The sequence below is a fragment of the Hydra vulgaris genome, chromosome 15 (genome assembly GCF_038396675.1).
Source record: "Hydra vulgaris chromosome 15, alternate assembly HydraT2T_AEP".
Taxonomy (NCBI): Eukaryota; Metazoa; Cnidaria; class Hydrozoa; order Anthoathecata; family Hydridae; genus Hydra; species Hydra vulgaris.
In genome coordinates this window covers 10624019-10630741 of record NC_088934.1, presented here as the reverse complement: position 1 = coordinate 10630741, position 6723 = coordinate 10624019, and positions in this window count along the sequence as shown.

Genomic DNA, 6723 nt, shown 5'->3' with positions numbered 1-6723 from the left:
TATCCGTTTAATAAAGTCGTTTAATTAATAAAATACTTTAACTGTATAGTAATCCAATTATAGTTCGATAATCCAGTCAATGTTGATAACAGTTCGATAATCCAGTCCGTATCCTAACGATAATGCTACAACTACTTATACTTCGTACACTTACAGCGTCTTTAGTTCGCTACAGTAGTTCCTTATTAGCTCAGTTACACGCAGAGTACTTCATAGAACTATTCACATTATCAACACTGAGCTCTGACAGCAGCTCGCTTATATAATTATTTAGAGCTTCCAGAATGTTCTACTAGTTCTATAATCTTCTACAGTCTGTTACAGTAGTCTATCACCGTGGTAACACAATGACGTCATCACATAACAATTCCAAGTATTTGCAGGCACACGGCCGTTTCGTTGCCATGGTAACGTGTGGCGTTATATTTATAAATTCATAACAAAATAATGAAATAAATAGAATTAAGCTGAGAATTAAGCTTAAGATTAAAACATCGGTCAAAAATGAATGTATAAAAATGGTAAATCAAATTTTTATTTTGGGGGTGACCTTTTTTTGTTGCAGAAAGCTATTTGGGCCTTTTTTCATGATTTTAGGTAAAAGTTCATCGATTTATGAGATACAGGAAACATTTTATTTGAAAAAAAATTAAAAAGTCATATCCCTAATATATATATATATATATATATATATATATATATATATATATATATATATATATATATATATATATATATATATATATATATATATATATATATATATATATAGCACCTAACAGGAAAGGTACCAAGTCTTACTTTCTAGTTACAGAGATATTTGACATAATAGTTAGTCAGGTCGAAAAATTTAAAAACAAGATAATTGTTTTTTTTTATAGTTTTATCATATTACAATACACATTAGGTGTTTTTTGTGAAAAAAAATTTTTGGTAGTTGCAAAAAAGGATTTTTTTTTAATGTGGAAAAGGTACCAACTCTTCATCAGAACTGTTTTGATAATGTTCCTTCCTCTAGAAGTAAAGAACTCCTTGTTAATTATTTTTTTATGCTGTATTATTAACGTTTTAGCGTGTTCAGTATATAATACTTTTTATTTTTGATCAATAATCGTTGAAAATCCTAAGAAGTTATTAAAAATATAACTTATTTGTTTGTTATTTATTTACTCTTTAAACCGAGTATGGTGACCAAATATTTTATTAAATTTTTTGATATGTTTTTAATAGTAGTACCAACAATTATTGATTGATAAAACAATTGTTAGATTAAATAAAGAAATAATTTTAAAAATGCTTTTCTTTGTTGAATTCTTTTTAACAGGTGCTGCTTTAGAAACAAATTGATTTCAAATGCTGACGTAATAAATCCCACTTAATTCATAAATGTAACTATGTATTGCGGTTTTTTTGTATTTAAATAGTAGTGCATAACAGTGATGTTCATACACACCAAATTAATTATAGCAAATAAACAACTATTTGTTGCAAAATTTCTGCTTGTATTTCAAACCAACAATAAGAGCCGACTCACGTTAGGTGTAGAAAAAAGTTCAGATAAAATAAACTTTAAGTTTAATTTTAATGACTCGTTTAGTATTGATGGTTTTTAGTTATTATAAAGCGTGAATCCAGTACTTCTAAAAATGCTGATATAGCAAAGCTTTTGAATAGTTGTGGAACTGATGGTTTAGATCCATCAGAAGTCAACGATGCCCTGCACGATTTCTTTGAATATAGAGATCGTAAAAATGATTTCGATGATGATTTTTTAATGTCTGATTTATCTGATAGCCAAGCATCTAACGATGATGAAGCGGAGATAGATGAGAATCAACCTTTAACCTCGAATTTGCACGATAAACCAATGCTTTAACCTCACAGGATAAACTGACGATTCAAAATGACATTGTTGTTCTTTATAACACCATTAAGACAATAATTTCTCTCCGTTCACTTTACTCACAGTAATTTGAAAATGAAGATGAGAAAATAAATACAAAAATTTATAAAATCTGGTTGTGGATGTAATCAAGGAGTAAAAAATAAAAACTGTATGGCGCGCTTCTAACATTCAGAAATACGCGAATTCAGACTAAAATGTTTTGAGATTGATGGGATGTTTGAACCTGAAAACAAAGAAGAGAATGACAATATTGTTGCCCAGTTAAGTGCTCTGCTTCACACGAGTGAAAGGCTAATGTGTTGTTATCGTTATGAAGATCAAAATGAACTTCGATCAAAAACACTGATGGATTATCGGTTTCACGGATACAAGATATGTTTGAAAACATTCCTGTTTTTGCATGGGATTGGTCGTAAACGTCTCCGTCTACTACGCAGGCGAGTCATTAAGTTTCTAATTGCTCCTCGTAGACATGGCAATACTGGAAGACAACCCCAAAATACTTGTACAAAAGTAGATGCCACAGCAGTTGTTCAATTTATAATGAATTATGCTGAAAACAATGCACTAGTTCTACCAGGAAAAACTTGACTATGCACAGCAAATCTTCCTACCACACATTTCTTTTGACTATGCACAGCAAATCTTCCTACCAAACTTACCAGATCAACCTAGATCTAACTATTTTTTAACTCCGTTTAAAGTTGGGATTTTTGGTATTGCAAATGAATCGGCTTGTGTTCAGCACAATTATGTGATACCTGAAAACATGTTAGCCGGAAAGGATGAACTGTATTTTGAGTATGATTCATCACAACCTTGCTAAAAATAAATATTCTATCAAAGATACTCTGTATTGCCATGCTAACAACTGCGTAGGGCAAAATAAAAACAACATTGTATTGCAGTATTTCTCTTGGAGAGTAGCTGTTAGGTTAAACCAAAAAATAACTATTATGTTTTTGCCTGTCGGTCACACGAAATTCTCTCCAGATGTAGGATTTGGGATTCTGAAATCCAAGTTTCGGCAAAGTGAAGTAGCTTCGGTCAAAGAGTTTGCTGCATGCATAGAAGCTAGTACTCCAATTTTAAAATTGAATAAATCAGTCATCGTCGGTGACGAGAATGGTTCAATTTTTGTTCCAACAAATGATTGGCAAGAACAGCTTTCACCTAATTTTAAAACGATTCCTAATATCAAGCAATGGCACTCTTTCACATCTCAATTTGATAAGCCTGGAGTGATTACTTGTATGATTGATTCAGACAGTGCGGAGGTAGAATTCTAAATATGGTAACACCAACTTATCTTAAAAATAACCACGCCACAAATATTACAACCTAAACTTCTCTCACCAGAAAGACAATGGTATCTCTACAATAGCATCCGAATTTTTGTCCGGAAGCGCGGGAAATATTTAATTTGTCCAAAGCCACAAGTTGACAGGATAATATTTGTCCAGGTTTTTTATTTATGAACATACCGTCATCACAAGAATTAAAATACGGATATATTTGACTTAATATTTAGGCTTTGAACAATGAAAACATCACTAATTATCTTAAATTATTTTTTATTTCTAGGTCAGAGCAGCAAATGTTCGCAAAACAGTACAAGAAACGGTTGGCAATCTAGATTTTTTGATGGGTTTGGCTGAAATATATTTGATGTGAAAATTTGTACCCGTAATCTAAACTGTATTATGCATTTAAAAACAGAAAATAACCACTAACTTCTTCATCAAACTGAATTTATAACATTTTTAAATTATGCGAACTTTCAACTTTAATTTTCTCAAAAACGCTATTCCGGTGATTGTCCCGCACAAACAGCTATAACTTGGTCAAAAAGAAAGATATAAAGTTAATTTTTTTTTCTTTTTGATCATTTTTCTTTCTATTATACAGTAATGCTAATAACTCCATTTTTAAGAGTTGGTCCCTTATCCTGTAATCCTATATGTATATATATATATATATATATATATATATGTATATATATATATATATATATATATATATATATATATATAAATATAAATATAAATATATATATATATATAAATATAAATATATATATATATATATATATATATATATATATATATATATACATATATATATATATATATATATATATATATATATATATATATATATATATATATATATATATATATATATATATATATATATATATATATATATATATATATATATATATATATATATATATATATATATATATATATATATATGTATATATATATATATATATGTATATATATATATATATATATATATTTATATATATATATATATATATTTATATTTATATTTATATATATATATATATATATATATATATATATATATATATATATATATATATATATATATATATATATATATATATATATATATATATATTGTATATATATATATGTATATATATATATATATACATATATATATATGTATATATATATATATATATACAAGGCCGTAGACAACTTTTTTTGATGTTTGAGCTAAACAACTTTGAAACATGAAGAAAACTCCATATTTTAGTATGTTCATTAGGGATATGACTTTTTAATTTTTTTTCAAATAAAATGTTTCCTGTATCATAAATCGATGAACTTTTACCTAAAATCATGAAAAAAGGCCCAAATAGCTTTCTGCAACAAAAAAAGGTCACCCCAAAATAAAAATTTGATTTACCATTATTATACATACATTTTAGACAGAAGTTTTAATCTTAAGATTAATTCTCAGCTTAATTATATTTCTTTCATTATTTTGTTATGAATTTATAAATATAACGCCACACGTTACCATGGCAACGAAACGGCCGTGTGCCTGCAAATACTTGGAATTGTTATGTGATGACGTCATTGTGTTTCAACGGTGATATAGACGACTGTAACAGACTGTAGAAGATTATAGAACTTCATGAAACATCTGTGAAGCTCTAAATAATTATATAAGCGAGCTGCTGTCAGAGCTCAGTGTTGATAATGTGAATAGTTCTATGAAGTACTCTGCGTGTAACTGAGCTAATAAGGAACTACTGTAGCGAACTAAAGACGCTGTAAGTACGAAGTACTAGTAGTTGTAGCATTATCGTTAGGATACGGACTGGATTATCGAACTGTTATCAACATTGACTGCATTATCGAACTATAATAGGATTACTATACAGTTAAAGTATTTTATTAATTAAACGACTTTATTAAACGGATATTTACGCTCAGCTATCCGTAAAGTCGTAACAATATTATATGATGTGTCACAAGAAAAGTCATACCACAGTAACAAGACAGAAGACTTGGACTAAAAAAATTTAGTGAGTCAAGAGTCACACAGAAGAAGAGGAAGCGTGGCTGTAGAAGAACATTCACTCGATGAAAAATCCAGAATACCACTTCAATTGCAGATCGTAGGAAGATACCAGTTTCTCGGAGCATATGTTAAAGGAAGAAAAGAACGAATAGACCAAATTTCTAAGGAAATTACAAAATTGTGGGACAATAAACTGAATTTTCCACGTGTGTCTGATCAAGTGATCAGCAAAGCTTATGAAGGTGCTGAAGGTCTATGATGAATGTGTCAAGCGTGGAAAATATGATGTTCTCAATGCATTATTTGACATCACGAAAGTGAATGGCCAGTGGTTATCCTCGGAAGATAAACGTCTATACCACCTACAAAAAGAAAGTAAAGGACAGGTGGGGGTACTCAACAGGACAAGTGGCAAGTAAAGAAACCATTCACCCTTCCAAGAGAAGGAAAGTCCAGTCTGGAACAGCAATACCTTCCACATCACAAGTCCTGTCTACCACAGACAGTGGTACTGAATCTGAAAACTGCAAAAGTAAGAGTGAAGATGATGAAGACGACGACGGTGATAAAGACGATGATAGAAACGCTTTCAGAAAAAAACTAGAAAGCACTACAAAAGTAAATTTGCTGTAAGTATGGTTACATCAAGTGGAGATTCCACAAAGAAAGCTGCTAAAATATGCAATGTATTATCACAACAAGGTATTGATATTCCAACTCCAAGTCAATCAGCAATTTACAAGTCCATATTCAAAGAGGCAGGTAAATTAAAAAAAGAAATGATACAACAACTTAAAATGGAACAGTGGTCCTTACACTTTGACGGCAAACGAATAGATGATAAGGAATATCAGGTAGTTGTACTTCAGAATGAAAGAACTGACGTGAAACTTGATGCACTGCGTTTAAAAGATGGCAAAGCTGAAACTGTTGCTGAAAAAATTGCCAAACTTATTGATGAATACAATTTGTGGAATTCAATTAAGATGATCATTACTGATACAACAAACCTAATACTGGGAAGAGAAATGGAGTTGTTGTGAAGTTGCAACGTATGTTTAAATTCAAGGGTGTCACAATACCACAATTTATCGGTTGTCAGCATCACGTACTAGACAGAATTCTCCGTCTGGTGATGGACGAAGAACTTGGGGGTGATACCAAATCTCCAAACATTGAATACCCATTTGTGTCTGAACTGTTGAATAAGTATGATGAATTGAAGGATAAGTTTGTGAATGGAACTGTAGAAATTCTTGATAAATCAGGGTGGAGAGACGATATGAAGTTTTTGTACCATTTAACAAGAGTGTTTAGGTTCTATGAAGAACAAAGAAACTTCCCTCTGATTCACTTTCAGAACATTCCTAATATGAGCAATGCCAGATGGAACTCAAGAGCCATTCTCGCCATTCTGGCGTTCATTCTTATGCCTGAAGCGAGAAAGAATTTGGAGAAGGTTTGCAGGTTCA